This window comes from Alligator mississippiensis, chromosome 1 (genome assembly GCF_030867095.1).
Source record: "Alligator mississippiensis isolate rAllMis1 chromosome 1, rAllMis1, whole genome shotgun sequence".
NCBI lineage: Eukaryota > Metazoa > Chordata > Crocodylia > Alligatoridae > Alligator > Alligator mississippiensis.
The window spans coordinates 268,707,579-268,721,829 of NC_081824.1; the positions used below are offsets into that span (position 1 = coordinate 268,707,579).

At 44.4% G+C, this 14,251-nt stretch overlaps 1 protein-coding gene across 1 annotated transcript in view; it reads right to left on the bottom strand.

Moving 5' to 3' along the window:
* HTR1F (5-hydroxytryptamine receptor 1F) overlaps window positions 1–11,823 on the bottom strand; it is a 29,562-nt gene extending 17,739 nt beyond the window's left edge. The window contains exon 1 of the mRNA XM_019476039.2: window positions 11,511–11,823. The gene's annotated coding sequence lies outside the window, so the exon portion shown is untranslated. The remainder of the gene's footprint in view (window positions 1–11,510) is intronic.
* Between the last annotated feature and the right edge of the window lie 2,428 nt (window positions 11,824–14,251).

Consider the following 14,251-nt stretch of genomic DNA (forward strand, 5'->3'; position numbering starts at 1 on the left):
AGCCTAGCTAAAGAGCCAGAGGCTGGCCTACAGAGAGAGCAGCCTTGTCCTGGGTCAGGGATGCTGGTGGGAGGAACAGAGAACAGATTTGCCTGGGCTAGGGGTATAAATAGGCTGGGAGAAACTGAGCAGCCTTGGACTCGAAGGAGTAGGGCTGAAAGGGATCTCTAGATGTCAACTAGTTCAACCCCCTACCTGGGGTGTCTATCTAAACCATCCCATACAACCGTAATCTAAACTCTATAAAAGATTATCATCAACCCTGACACAACATGGATCTAACATCCACCCTAACCTGCCACAGGTAAAGCAGGAGAACCACAGCAGTCAATGTCCTGCTTCTATGAAATGTTGTCAATATATGCTCAAAAGATCCCACATAGAGGGCCATGTTCCCTGTTACAGAGGAAAGCAACTCCCCCTACCCCCCCCTGCCCCACAGTCCATACCAATTTGACCATGGAGTAAAATTCCTTACTGACCCCAAATATGGCAATTGGTTTGAGTGGAGGGGCAAGACCCTCTAGCTCTGTTCTCAGCATGAGCATTGGTCCATCCCTGTCAAAGTTCCCAGCCTTGGCTGTAGCCAACACCCAATGCCCCTGGGAAGGGCTTAAAAACATCTTAACATGTAACAGAAAAGGAGGTGGTGGTGGGGGCAACCAGCAAAACTCAGAAGCATAGGAAATCCCCATAATGGAACATAGGAATAGCTATGCCCAGCTCATCCCCGAAGAGTGGCTGCCCAACTTGTTCTTGAACGCCACCAGTGACAGCGAGTCCATAGCTTCCCTAGGTAGTCTATTCCATAGCCACACTGTTCTAACAGTGAAGAAGTTTTTCCAGATATCCAGTCTAAACTTACCTTGCTGTAACTTCAAGCCATTGGTCTGTGTCCTCCTCTCTGCAGCAAGAGCAAAAAGGTGCTTTCCCTCTACTTCATGGCAGCCCTTTAAGTATTTGAAGACTGCTATCATGTCCTCTCTTAAGCCCCTTTTCTGCAAGCTGAACATGCCTAGCTCCTTCAGCCTTTCCTCATATGACTTGCCTTCCAAGCCCGTGATCATCTCTGTTGCCCACCTCTGGACTCTCTCTAACTTCTCCACATCCTTTTTAAAAATGTGGGGCCCAGAATTGCACACAGTACTCCAGATGAAGCCTAACCAGTGCCAAGTAGGGAGGTGCTATTGTCCTAGGCCTTACACTTCTGTTTATGCAGCCCAAAACTACATTCACCTCTTGTGTGGCTGCATCACACTGCAGACTCGTGTTGAGTCTGTGGTCTACCAATATTCTCGCATTCTTTTCCATAGTGCTGCCATCCAGCCATGTGCCACCCATTTTATCCTTGTGTTTTTTCTTATTCCTTCTGAGGTGCAGCACCTTGTATTTGTCCAGAGCGAACTTCATTCTGTTAACTGTGGCCCAACTTTCCAATCTGTCAAGCTCCTTCTGAATTGCACTCACCTCCTCCATTGTTTGCAGTCAGTTATTCCCATCTTTATGTCATTTGCAAACTTGCTTACAAAGCTTTCCATTCCAGCATCTAAATAATTAATAACAAGTTGAACAGCACTGGTCCCAGGACAGAACCCTGTGGGACTCCACTCAAAACCTCCTGCCATTCTGACATGGATCCATTAATAATTACCCTTTGCTTGCAGTTATAGAGCCAGTTCTCTATCCACCTTTCAGTAGTTTTATCTACCCCGTATTTTTCCAATTTGTTTATGGTAGATCATGTGGGACCTTGTCAAATGCCTTGCTGAAGTCCAGATGCACTGTAGCCACAGCATTCCCTTCATCCACCCAAGTAGTTACTTTGTTAAAGAAGATCAAGTTTCTCTGACATGATTTGTTTTTCATTAATACATACTAGCTGCTTGTGGTTAGCTAGTATCTATTCCTGCTCCAGATGCTTGCAAATGACCTTCTTCATGGGTATGCTCAGTAATGTCCCAGGTACTGAGGTGGGACGAACCAGTCTGTAGTTCCCGGGTCCTCCTTCTTGCCTTTTTTGGAGATGGGCACTATGTTGGCCCTTTTCCAGTCCCCTGGTACCTGGCCCATCTCCAGCAACTTCGTGAAGATCATTGTCAAGGGCTCTAAGACTTCCCCTGCCAGTTCCTTCAGTACCCTGGGATGAAGTTCACTTGGCCCTGCTGACTTGGATTTATTCAGACCACACTAAGTCTCTTTTGTTATCTCCTTCCTCAGCTTGCCCTCTCCCTTATCCAGATAATCCTTATTAGGTGTCTGGCTACAGCTTATATTGTTTATGAAGACAGGGGGCTAGGACAATGTGACACAGGGCCAGAGTCCTGGGAAAGGAGAAAGGGTCTGGGGCCTGGAGAGCAAAGCAAAGATGAGGGCTGAGGATGAGAAAGCTGGGCCAAAACAAGGTCTGAAGGTCTGTAGCCAGAACAATGGTGGGCTAAGGCCAAGAGGACTGAGGCCCCTACAGAGACAGGGAGCATTGACAAAATAATGTTCATAAGGGATGGAAGTGACTGTAGGGCAGATCCATGAATTCAGCTCTTAAAGCCATTAGGACCAGAGGGGCCTAAGCCACCAAGAGGGACTGTGTGGCAGGGTCTGAGCCCCAGGCCATGGGAGAGACCCTGTCTAGTGGGGTCAGAGCCCCTAGTCAGGCAGTCCAAGTTGAGCACATGGAGGAGCAGAGAATGCTGAAGGCTCAGCAGCCTCTGAAGGCAAGTTCCCCCTTATTATTTTTAACATCAAGGAACGGCAGGTGAGGAAGCAGGGGTGAGACTACGAGAGGCTGGTGTGATTGAGCAGGGTAGGATTAAGGTGGCCACCATGGGGTATCATGGCCACTGCTAGATCATGTTCTGTCACAATCTGGCTGCAGCTTAATTTTTTTGTGAAGACTGAGGCAATGTAGCTGTTGACTAGCTCTGCCTTCTTTGCATCTTCTATAAAGAATTCCCCCAGGCTAGTTAACAATGGATCCACAGTTTCCTTAGTCTTTCCTTTCTGGCCAACATACTTATAGAACCTCTTCTTGTTGTCTTTAACCTCCCTCACCAGGTACAGCTCATTCTTTGCCTTCCTGATTCCATCCCTGTAGGTTCGTGCTATTTCCTGATATGCTTCCTTGGTGACTTGCCCTGTTTTCCATTGCCTGTATACTTTCCTTTTGCATTTGAGGCATCCTGGAAGCACCTTGTGCACCCGCATTGCTCTTTTACCATTTGTCATGTGCTTCTATAGTGTTGGAACAATTTCTTTTTGGACTTCCAATATTGTGCCCTTTAGAAACTTCCAGTCATCCTGGGTGACCTTATCCTTCAGTTGGTCCTACCTTAGCACCATGCCTATTAACTCCTTCAGTCAGTTGAAATCTGCCTTTTGGAAATCTAGCACCCTAGTGCTGCTGACCTCAAAGTTCTCCTGTTTCTAGATAGGATCTGGCATTCTATCAGATCTTGACTTCTTCCTCCCTTGTTTCCCATTAACCTTAACATCCTCCACCAATTCTTCTCTATTTGTCAGGACAAGATCCAAGGCAGATGTTCCCCTCATTGTATCTTCAGCCTTCTGGAATGGTTCTTGTAGCCACACCTGAAACTAGCTTTTTCCTGCCCAGCTAGCTTGGGTACTGCTAGTGGAGTGACAGGGCATCAAACTTGGGAAGATCTGCCCAAGCAGCTGAATAAATAGTTTACTGTCACCCACACACTGAGCTCCAAGCTTATAAAGCTACCCAAGCTAACAAGTTTAAAATAAGCTTGGGGAAGTCACTGTAGTCACATCTTTGGATTGCAGCATAAACTTGTGCTTATTTAGTCCTACTTACCTTGAGTATGCCTTTCCTTCCACATGTGATGGCGTCTCTGGTAACTACTGCAATGGCCTATATGCAAGAATGATATTCAAAAAGTATTTATGTATTCCAAGCTGTTTCTAGTGCAGGGCTTCATGTTTTGGGGTTTTTTCTTCCTGAAAATTAGTCATTATCTATGTTTGCTCTCTGTCTCGTTTCCCTCTGCCATCTGTTCTGATCCAGCTGGGAGAAAACAAGGAAAGCCAGTTCCCTGGAACAAGACAGCACTCCATGGAAAACCAACAAGTATGTTGTAGTTCACAAGCTGTGACATACTGGTTGGTATAAATAGAGCTGGCAGAATATTTTTTTTCCAGAAAATAAGAAATCCATTTGTAAAAATCACACACACAATTTCAGATGACCTAAAAGTATTTAAAATGTTTTTCTGCATAGCTTTGGAGGAGTAATAATTTCAGGGTTACACTTCCAACACAGCAAGAGGAGGATAAGAATCTAGTGGTAGTATTCTCGCCTTGTTACCCACTAGCTTGATGGTTTGAGTACTCTCCTAGGATGGGGGGACAGCATGAACAACGCATGCCCCTGGAGGCTGGGGGGGCATGGTGACCACCCGCAGGTGGTGGCATGGTGGTGTTGAGTGGGGAGCTCCTGCAGGCAGCCGCAGAGATGTCAGTGGCGGGGGGAAGTGCCAACCACCTGCAGATGCCACTGGCAGCATCGGCAGCGGCCAGAGGTGATCAGCAACCACCTGCAGACAGTGCCAGCGGTGGGGGAGGTGGTGAGTGGCAACTGTCCATCGGTGCTGTCAGCAGCACAGCGGTGCTTCTGTCAGGGGGTGCACTGCCAATCTCAGGGGGTGCATATGCATCTGCATGCACCCCCTAACTGTCACCAATGGGGGACAGTTAGGTTCAGTTCTCTCATCTGCCTGAGATTACTGAAGCCCACAGGAGAATGGGAAAGGCATTTATCTTTCATATTACATGTAAAATTCATAAAATTCAAGAGCTCCAACAAGAACTATTACTTGGATGGATTTTAATCAATTGTTTCTGCTGGGGCTGTGTGGCAGAGCACCAGTGGAGTGTTCACCACTCTGGGGCTATGACAAGCTCCGTGTGAGTTTGCTTGCAGAGCAGCAGGGAAAAGCTTCCCCAGGAGCCAGGTTAAGGGGGAAGGGGGGGCGGCAGAACACATTGCGTGTCTGCCACTTTATGAGCTGGGGGCAGGTGTTGCCCCAGCTTTGATAAGCAGCCATTTTAGATCCAGGCCAGTAGAGCTAGAGGCAGCAGTCTGCTGCCTGATGTGATTGAAGTAATGTTTCCTGGTGGAGCTGCTGCTCCTACAACAACTCAGAGGTGAGGAAAGGAGCTTAGGGGGAAGGTTTGGAGGCTCTTGGACCTGGGTATGACCTAAAACTGCATCCTGCTGGGGAAGGGTGGTTTGGTGGGGCTTCTAGTGGCATAGGAAATGCCAGGCCTGTTAGCTCCCTGGTGAAAGGCAAAGAGGGGTACCTTAACCCCAGACCCTGCCTCTGGGTGGGTTATTTGTCATCGGAGGCAGTGGGGCCAGGCATGGCTGCAGCCACCTGAGCCTGTGTGGGGTGCAAGACCCTGGGAGTGAGACGGGTTGGCCAGGCATGCCAATGCGTGGCACCTGAGCCTGTGTGTGTGGGGGGGTGTTCAACCCCAGATCCCACTGTAGGGGGAGGAGTATGTGCTTGAGTAGAGGCGGAGGTGCAGAGGGGCAGTTGAGAGGCCCCAGAGGTAGGGGTGAGTAGAGAGTGGGAGTAATGAGGCCCTATGAACACAGGGGCATGATGGGGGCCCTGGTGAGCAGGGGGCTTGAGAGTAGGTCCTGCTAGCATGGGGACTGAGTGAGGTCAAGGTAAGTCTTTGGGTGCATAAAGTCATAGGTGGGCCGGAGGCCAATGGAGTGGGGCGGTTGAGGAAGTGCCACAGATAATCAGGGGCTCTTGACTTGCCCCACTGTTTGAGAGCAGCTGGGTGAGGGACCCAGCAAGACACCAGAGTCAAACCAGTGTTTGGCAAACCGCCCAGTGCTCGGATGAGGGCAGTGGGAGATGTCCGAGAGGCCCTGCACTTGCTGGCTGGGGAGTGCAGGGAAGCAAGGCTGAGGACCCTCTGGGTGAGGGCAGGGTGAGTGTGACCCCAGGGAAAGGAGGGGTGGTATGAGAGTGGCCGCGGAAAGGGGTGGTAAGAGAGAGACTGTGTGAGAGGCCGTAGAGAGAGAGAGGCCTCAGTGAGAAGGAGGCAGCATGAGTGTGGCCTGGAATTGAATGGAAAGCAGAGGCCTAACACTGTGAAGAGTTGGGCCTGGCCTCAGGCCAGTGCTAAGCACAGCTGTTAGGAACATCTGTGAGGCTTGGGATACAGTACAGAGGTGGTTGGAGCTGCATACATAGGCCCAGGAGAACAGGGCATTTAAAGGGCAGCCTCCTGCCTAATTAAGACCATAATTATCTAACTACAAGGCGTGGCAGGTGAGAGAGGCAGGCGGTGTGCCCAGAGGCAGGTGGGAGACTAGCACTGTGGCTGGTCGAGGAGTTCCCATTTTGCCACAGGCTGTTCCACTTTGACTCAGTTTCATTGACCTGTTACATGTGTTCTTACTTTCTGAGCATGTCTATGTGTGCATTCATGTGCTGTAATTACAGTGTATTAAGTTTAGTACCTTTAATAACAGCTCCTAACTTAATGCGTCATAAATTGACTCTGTTGCGCAGTAGTGCTCGCGCACATCTTTGACATAATGCTAATGCACAATATATTAATTCTATGGTGCATTAGCACAGCTTTCACTGTGATGCATTAATGCACAGTACTTTTAGCATCTTGTGTAGATGTGCCCTCTGGATTGCTGATTAGAAAGACTGGCCTGGAGAGGAAGAACTCTGGAGGGTTCTAGTCTCTGCTCTAGTGAATATTTAATTACCCAAATAAGGCAGTACTATGTCAAGAAGAGAAACATAACATCCCCCATGTGAATCTTGTATATCATGGAGGTTAGGACAGTTGTAGGAGTGTGTAATGTGGCCTCAAACCTCCTTAGACAGAGGAGAGAATTGAACCTACATTTCCTACATGACGGGTCAGTGCTCTAATCACTCTCTAGCTGAAAGGAGACTGCCTCAGACCACTTGTTCTTAATTTCTCTTGCTTTCCTTGAAGTCACCAGCATATTTAGTTTGGGGCTTAATGGAATGTTCTTTGTATTTTCATTTCATTCAGAAAAAAATATTAAATTCTGGTTTTGTTCCAAACCAGTATTTTTTTTCTTTGTCAGTGAACCGAAAATTCAGTTATTCACACAACCCTTTATACAAGCTACTTGATTTAGTTCATATCACATAGGGACAAGTTTCCTTTCAAAACTGTCAATTAAATGAACAGGGATGGCTGAAAAGTGGAGATAAAGCACACCATTTTCTGTTATGCTGTAAAGCAGCATTTCTTGACCGGCAGGTTAGACTCTAAATCTAAAAATGTCCCATTCACCCACAGAACTTTACACTGCAATAACAAGTGGGTGTCTTTCAATTTTTTTTCTATGTCAGTCTCTTGAAAGACTTCTCCCCCCCCAAAATTAAGCAGGCTTCTTATTACATTTTAAAATTAAGTGTAAAGGGAGGGAAGGGTCCATTTTTTTTTCTTTAGAAATAAGGGGTTGTCACCCTGAAGGATAAGGAACATTGATGTACAAGAAAGTCAGTCCTCAATCAAACAAAAGTTTCAATGGAATATCTACTTTGTTATTTTACTCATAAAATAGTGCATGTACCCATGCCCTAAGATTCTAGTAGGGCTGGAGTGTTGCTGTAGCACTCTTCCATTTCTTCAAGCACAGTGTTTCATTTACATATGGAGTAATAAACATGCTTCTGTTCCATCTTCTCAAGCTTTCTCAATCCTGAGAGAGGTCAGTGTGTGCTCAAAAGCTTGTTGAACTTCTCTCAACTATATACTTGATCCAATAAAAGATATCACACAGCACTCCCTCCCCTCCTCACTGCCTAAACAGCCTCTTGCCTAAGCTCCAAGTAAATTTACATTAATAATTCAGCTAGCCACATTTGCCATCATGCTACCAGAAACTAACTAAACTCACTTTGGCCTCTGATCCTTTAGAAATGTTTCTGTAATCTTTTACATCTGTGCCAGAATCTTGTCTGTTCTATGAAAACTTGAGTAGCTTAAGCCATTCAAGTGGGAGCAAATCTGTCCTGCTTACTCTTTGTCAGTAACACAACACTATGTGCCAAAACCCCCCCGAAGACCAGAAGGACCTGGCAAAGGTTTATATTTTGGTCTACAGAGCTAGAAAATTCCATATTCAAAGTACTGACTGACCCTCCAGTAAGAAACATCATTTTGCTAATTGTCTGCTAGGATAGCTTTGAGAGAGAACTGCTCTTATAAGGTTTCCATGGTATGACACACAAAGAATAGCACCCCAGCACTTACCTAGAGATGGAATTCTATGGCAAATATGCAAATAAGGCTGTATGTCTAATCACTCAGAACTTGAGAAATGCCCAATTTAAGGTACAGCATTGTTCCTTGTGAGTATAAAATCCCATCTTTGCTGACTGATCACAAAATACTTCTCACAGTGTTTCACAGTTGTGTAGCATGAGTTTTCTGGTAAATCACTAGTTCTCAATTTATTCTACTTTCGTTGTTGTAATTGTCTAATCTCTGATAATTTAGTCCATAGTAAACATTTCTCTTTTGATAACATGCACAGTTTCACTAGTATGTCTACCCACATGTGACTGAATAGGATATAGCCTCTTTGAAATTACAAACTGCATTGGATGGTGTGTTGAATACCAGTTCAGACATGCCTCAGGCCATCTTATTCAGCTGCATTCCACACAGCTGGGAAATATGGTCCTCAATGAAAGACCATGTTACTGAGCAATCTGAGACTATTGACTTTGAGTCATTTGCTTCTGGTTAGGCAACTAAGTTTTGTTATTGGGGGGAAAAAAGGAGGATGTTAGAATTTGTTTTCTTTTATAATCAGGCATAACATTTTCTTGGCTTCTAACCATTACTAGTGTAGGTTACCTGGCCATTACACAAGTTATGGCAATTCTAGCAGTTCGAATAATTTGTACCTGAAATTTTGTTTGGGATGAACAGTCGAAAACATTGGATTCCCCCAGAACATGGAAGTTCAGTTTTCCCAGCCTCCTGCCAAAGTTGGTGACCAGGAACTGGGGCCATGGTCTGATAAGATCATAGAAAACTGTTTGGGATTCTTTGAAAAAAATCCTCAAAATTCTCATGTTTCCATGGAATCAGTTTGACTTTGGGAAACTAGCACTTTCTGATGGAAAACATTCTGTCAGAAAACTTGTGACCAGTTCCACTTGTCAATTGGCCTGGCCCTAGGAACAATATTGTTTGTGGGTGAGGGCCTGAAAAGGTGAAGAACTTGGATCTTCTCCATCTGAATGCATAGCAAAGGGACTGAGGCTCTGTTTAAGAGTTAGGCTATGATGTGTAGGACACCAGCCATTTGAAGATAGACTTGAACTGGAGGAGAGGCAGGATACAGTCTGTCCAGTCAAAGACACTGCTTAATCACAAATTTACAAACAAGGGTAAGCTTAGACGAAGGGAGGATGCATTTCACAACTTCTGTTATTTGCAGAGACCTTTCACTCTCAAATGCTTGAGACAGTAAGGTCACTGCAGTTAAGAAACTCCTGTACTAGACCCACCTTTCCTTCTCATAGTGTCAAATGGGTTAGGTGAACAAACCCAGAATGCTTGTGGAGCTTGGAGGGAACATGAGTAATGAAGTAAGAGAGCTTGGGAAGCCTCAAACTCTCATTTGGGGATTTAGGGCAGCTGGATGGAAGGATCCCATGCAAGTTCCTTGAGTTTAGGTCCCTGCCACAAAAATCAATGGGGGCATTCACTTGGTTTCTTACTACTCTTGCACATGATTTGTGGCTTGTGGCACACTACCTGATTATCTGACTGACCACAGAAGTTGTGTGTTTGGGGCTGGAGGTGAAGGAGGGGGGGAGGGGTTGTAATCATACACACATAACTAATGGTTGCTGTTATTCTGAGGAATGTGAAAATCATGCATCTGGGATCCTGGGAGCTCCTTGACGAAAGGTATTTTGCTACTCTGCTGTGACTTCTATGTGGAGACAGTGGAAACTGGGGATTTATGTAAGAGAAGTCCAGAATGGGGTGGTCAAATACACCATGAACCAGATAGGCTAGTTGCTGGTGCTTTGGACAGACATCCACCATGCTGAGAGTCGTCAGGAATGCCATGAGTGGAAAGCCTGCTTGCTTGCTTCCTGTAAAATATCTGTTCACAAAGCATGGAGCTATTTGGAAACCCATCCTTTGAAGATCTTCATATGCCTTCTGGTACATGATTAAAGACTGGCCTACATTAGAAATGCTGATACAGTAACATCAGTGAAGGTTATCTCTCCCTCCCCTCCACTCCCCCACCTATATTTATAGAATAATTCTTTACAGAAAAAAGGTCCAAATGTAGAAATGTGTTATACTGGCAAAAATATGCTTTGGCATGTTTGGCAAAACTGCTTGTTTTGCTTAAGGAATTGCAATACGTTCTAGTGACACTAGAAAAGTCACTCTTTTCCCAAGAGAAACCAGTTCTAGGCTAGAAGGATTTGTGGTAGAACCACACCAGCAAACCTCCAATAGGCTTCTTTTGGTATTTCCATTTATTGCTTTGAATGATCAAATCTAACACCACTCTGACCAAATAATTCAAAGAAATGACAGGGAATAGCACAGCTCTTTGTTAACTGACATCACAATTTATAGAAGTTTTGGAGTCTTGTTGTTTTTATATGTCATTCTGCTATACAAAGGTTGCTTTTAGGAACCTAGTGGCAGCAAGATAGTGCTAAAAATGTGCCTTAATGCAGAGCAAGGAAGCCAGTCAGACTTGTTTTCTACAGGAATCTCTGTATTAATCTCACTCTTGGGTATGTCGGGTCTCCTGTTGCAGCTGCCTTGATTACTAAATAAGGCCTTTAAGTTTCTAGCACTTGGTGAACTCATTTTCATTTCTGATAGGAAAATAACAGACTGTCACACAAAACCTTTTCCTTTGCATAATTCTAATGTACTTGTGACACTTGATGTGCAGAAGAGATGACTGTGAATGACTTCAAAATTTAGGCTGATGATTCAGAATTCATAATTAAAAACAACGTTATTGTCTTGAGGATTAGCCAGCTTTAAATGACCAAGTTAAAAGCTCTCTTGAAGTGATGTTTTAAAATCTTACACATTATAAGAAACTCCTAAAAAGGTACTGGCAGTTTTTTATACTGATATCAGTCCTTTTTACTTGAAAAAGCTACTGAAGTGATCTTTTAAAAGATCTGCTAAAGAGTGTCAATAATTGTGCAAAGCCTTTAAATATTGCAAGACAGCTTACAGAAAGCTTAACTACTGCTTTAATACCTGACTGCTGAGGATACCTATAGATAACTTCCCACACCCTTTTTAAGCTGCCAAAGTAGGGAAAAAAATCAGGCATCCCAAGAATTATCTGGAGACTTACTGAAAATAGTTAAAGCTTCTTGCATAAGAAAAATCTAATGTAAAGAAACACTGTTTTCACATGCTTAGTTTTCTTTTACACTTAGAAAATGCATACTTACTCAGTTTAGGTTCTTCCCAAGCAAAATTCCTTTGAAATACTTCACTATGATATGTTGCCAGAGAACATCCAAGTTTTACAAGTTCTGTTTGTTGAAATATGTGAGTAAAATATGACAGAAGACAGCAGACTTGATAGTTGTGGGTCAGAAGACACGTAATATAAATTTGAGGGTTGAGCCAAAAGTTATATCGACTACCAAGTGTATCTATTTTTGCAATTCTGTAGAAAGTGACTCATTACTCCAAGTTACTTCTGAGGAGTTTAAAAACCTCAAATACATTTCCAGCGATCTGATCACTAGCTGTCGTCCTTGTGGTTTCTGAAAGAAATAAGGGAAAATAATACTCAAGAGGAATGAGAGCCATTAGCCAATGAGGCAGGCCAAACAGTTAAACCACTTTAAGAAAAAATACAAAAAAGATATTTCCCAAAGAAAAGAAGACTGAGGAGATGCTCAGAAAAACCAAACACTTCTATCACCTGGAACTGATGATTTGTTACTTGTTTATTTGTATCATGGCTCTGCAAACAGGATTAGGGCCTTGATTGTGCAAACCTTTAGATATTGTGAGATGCCTTGCAATTGTCCATGGTGCTGTCAGACGCCCAATTCCTTCCCTCAAGAGTTTAGTGTCTAATTTTTAAATCGAGATTTTAGAAGACTTAGCTGTGAACTCAATCAATCATAACATTTTTTAAAAGATAAGCTAGAAGCCTGGAAAACTGTAAATGCAAAAGCTATTATTATTTAAAACAAATTCATCATCTAAACTTACTTTAGAATTGCTCCAATTTTAGGAAAAAGCTCTTGAACATCAGCATACTGAAAATATGTAATGCAAATTTTAAATTTCATGTTTCTTCTTTGCAAGAGAGAGATTACAGACCTGAACCAAAGTCTCTTTTCTCCAGGATGATGCCCTAACCATCATGCTTGTGGCTAGTTTGGATCGATTCTCTTTCTCAGTCTCTCCTCTCAAAGCTGTTCCAGTCTGTACAAAATTCACAGGGACTTGAACTTAAATTCTTTTATGTCTCACACAAGGGCCACAGCAATCAGGCTACAAAGTCAATCTCCCTCTTGCCCCATAGTCCTAAATCCTGGAAGTTACATGGTTAGAGTATGCATTTAGGAGATGGGGAAAAAATCACTGCTCTAAATAAGGCAGACAGGATTTGAAAATGCATCTTCCACTTTCTAACACTGTTTTATAGCTACTGGTCTACTAAGAAAAACCATATGAGACCCCCGTCTGTTTTTATCTCCAGCTGCCTTTTAGGCCAAGCTGGAACTGTTGGGCAGCCTTGGAGAACATTTACCAGAGTATGTCCTGGATGCAAAATAGGCACAGAAGAGCTTAGATGGAGAATCCTTGAAAGGCTTAAGGCACGGAGCAGCTAGGTAGTGTCAAGATACACATAGGCTTGTTCAGATCCATCAGCAGAAATGTAGGGCCAAGGGAATTTAGTTGCCTAAGGCATTAGCTGTCATTTGGATGGAGCTTTTGAGGATTCCTATGGTGTTTAAGGCCAGAGATGTAACAAGCAGAATTGGCACCTGGGGCAAACCTTGCTGGAGAGAGAGTGGAGGGTGGGAGTCATCCTGCAGTTTTGAGAGTGGAGGGTGGGGATGCGGGGAGAAGAGAGGTGGCTCCAAGAGTTGGGAGGGGGGTACAGCAGTGTTAACCCAAACAGTCCCTGGCTGAGCTGCTGCTGCCTCTGCCATGTGCCCTGTCTGCCCTGGCTCTTGCTATTAAAGGACAGCAGCCAGGAACTGTTTTGGAGTTTCTGGCATAGGTAAGCAATGGGCCTGGCCTTGCTGCCAAGACACAGACTCTGCAGGGTCAGGGGGCAATTCCACCACCAATTCTGGCACCAATTTTGCTTGTTCCCTCCTAACTGGGGGTGGGGGTAGGGGGTATACAGGCAACACAATGGCAGATAGAGCAGTTTAGGGCAGGGAGCAAAAACCAGCAGCAGATCCAGTAAGAGAAAGGGATCAGAGTAGCACTCCAGGAAGGTGAAGGGCTAATTTGTGGCATGCCTGACAAAAAGGTTGGCCCCACCAGTGATGTACTCAGTTGTCTCTGAGGATACATGGACTGCAAAGGATATGTTAGAAGTCCTCATAGAGTAGAAAACTGATATCTGTACAATGACTGTTTTGGTGTTTATGAACAGAACTGATTACATGGTGTGTTAGGTCTCTACATGTTACATAGTTAATAGAAACTTGGGAACATAACATTGGTATGACTATACCAATAAACAGCAAATGTTGTGAGTAGCAAATCAGTGTTGCCATGCTATACATCAAAACAGATCTCTTATAAAGGAAGTGAGATCAGGAGATTTCAGCACCTTTTTCCTGGTACAACATATAGCCATAAGTTGGTTGCCATCATTAAGAAGCAACAGGGGCTGGAAATAGGACTTCCAGCAGGGGCATTAGTTCCAGATGGTGGTGTGTGGATAGGTAGGACAAAGGTTCCCCTCCATCATCATTGCGCTCTTTCATATCTGTGGAGAGGGAGGTCTGGCTACATCTGCTGTACAGGTATAGCGCACTCTATTGCCCAGCATGCTCTATCCACTTCTTTGGCTTACTATGCAGACACTGACACATGGGTGTCGCATGTCCTCCCACCCTGAAAAAACAGGTTTTCTGAGTAAGGAGAATAATTGTGCCCTTAAGGTCCAGTTAATGACTCACTTCATTAAAAGAAGCTCTTGGAACAG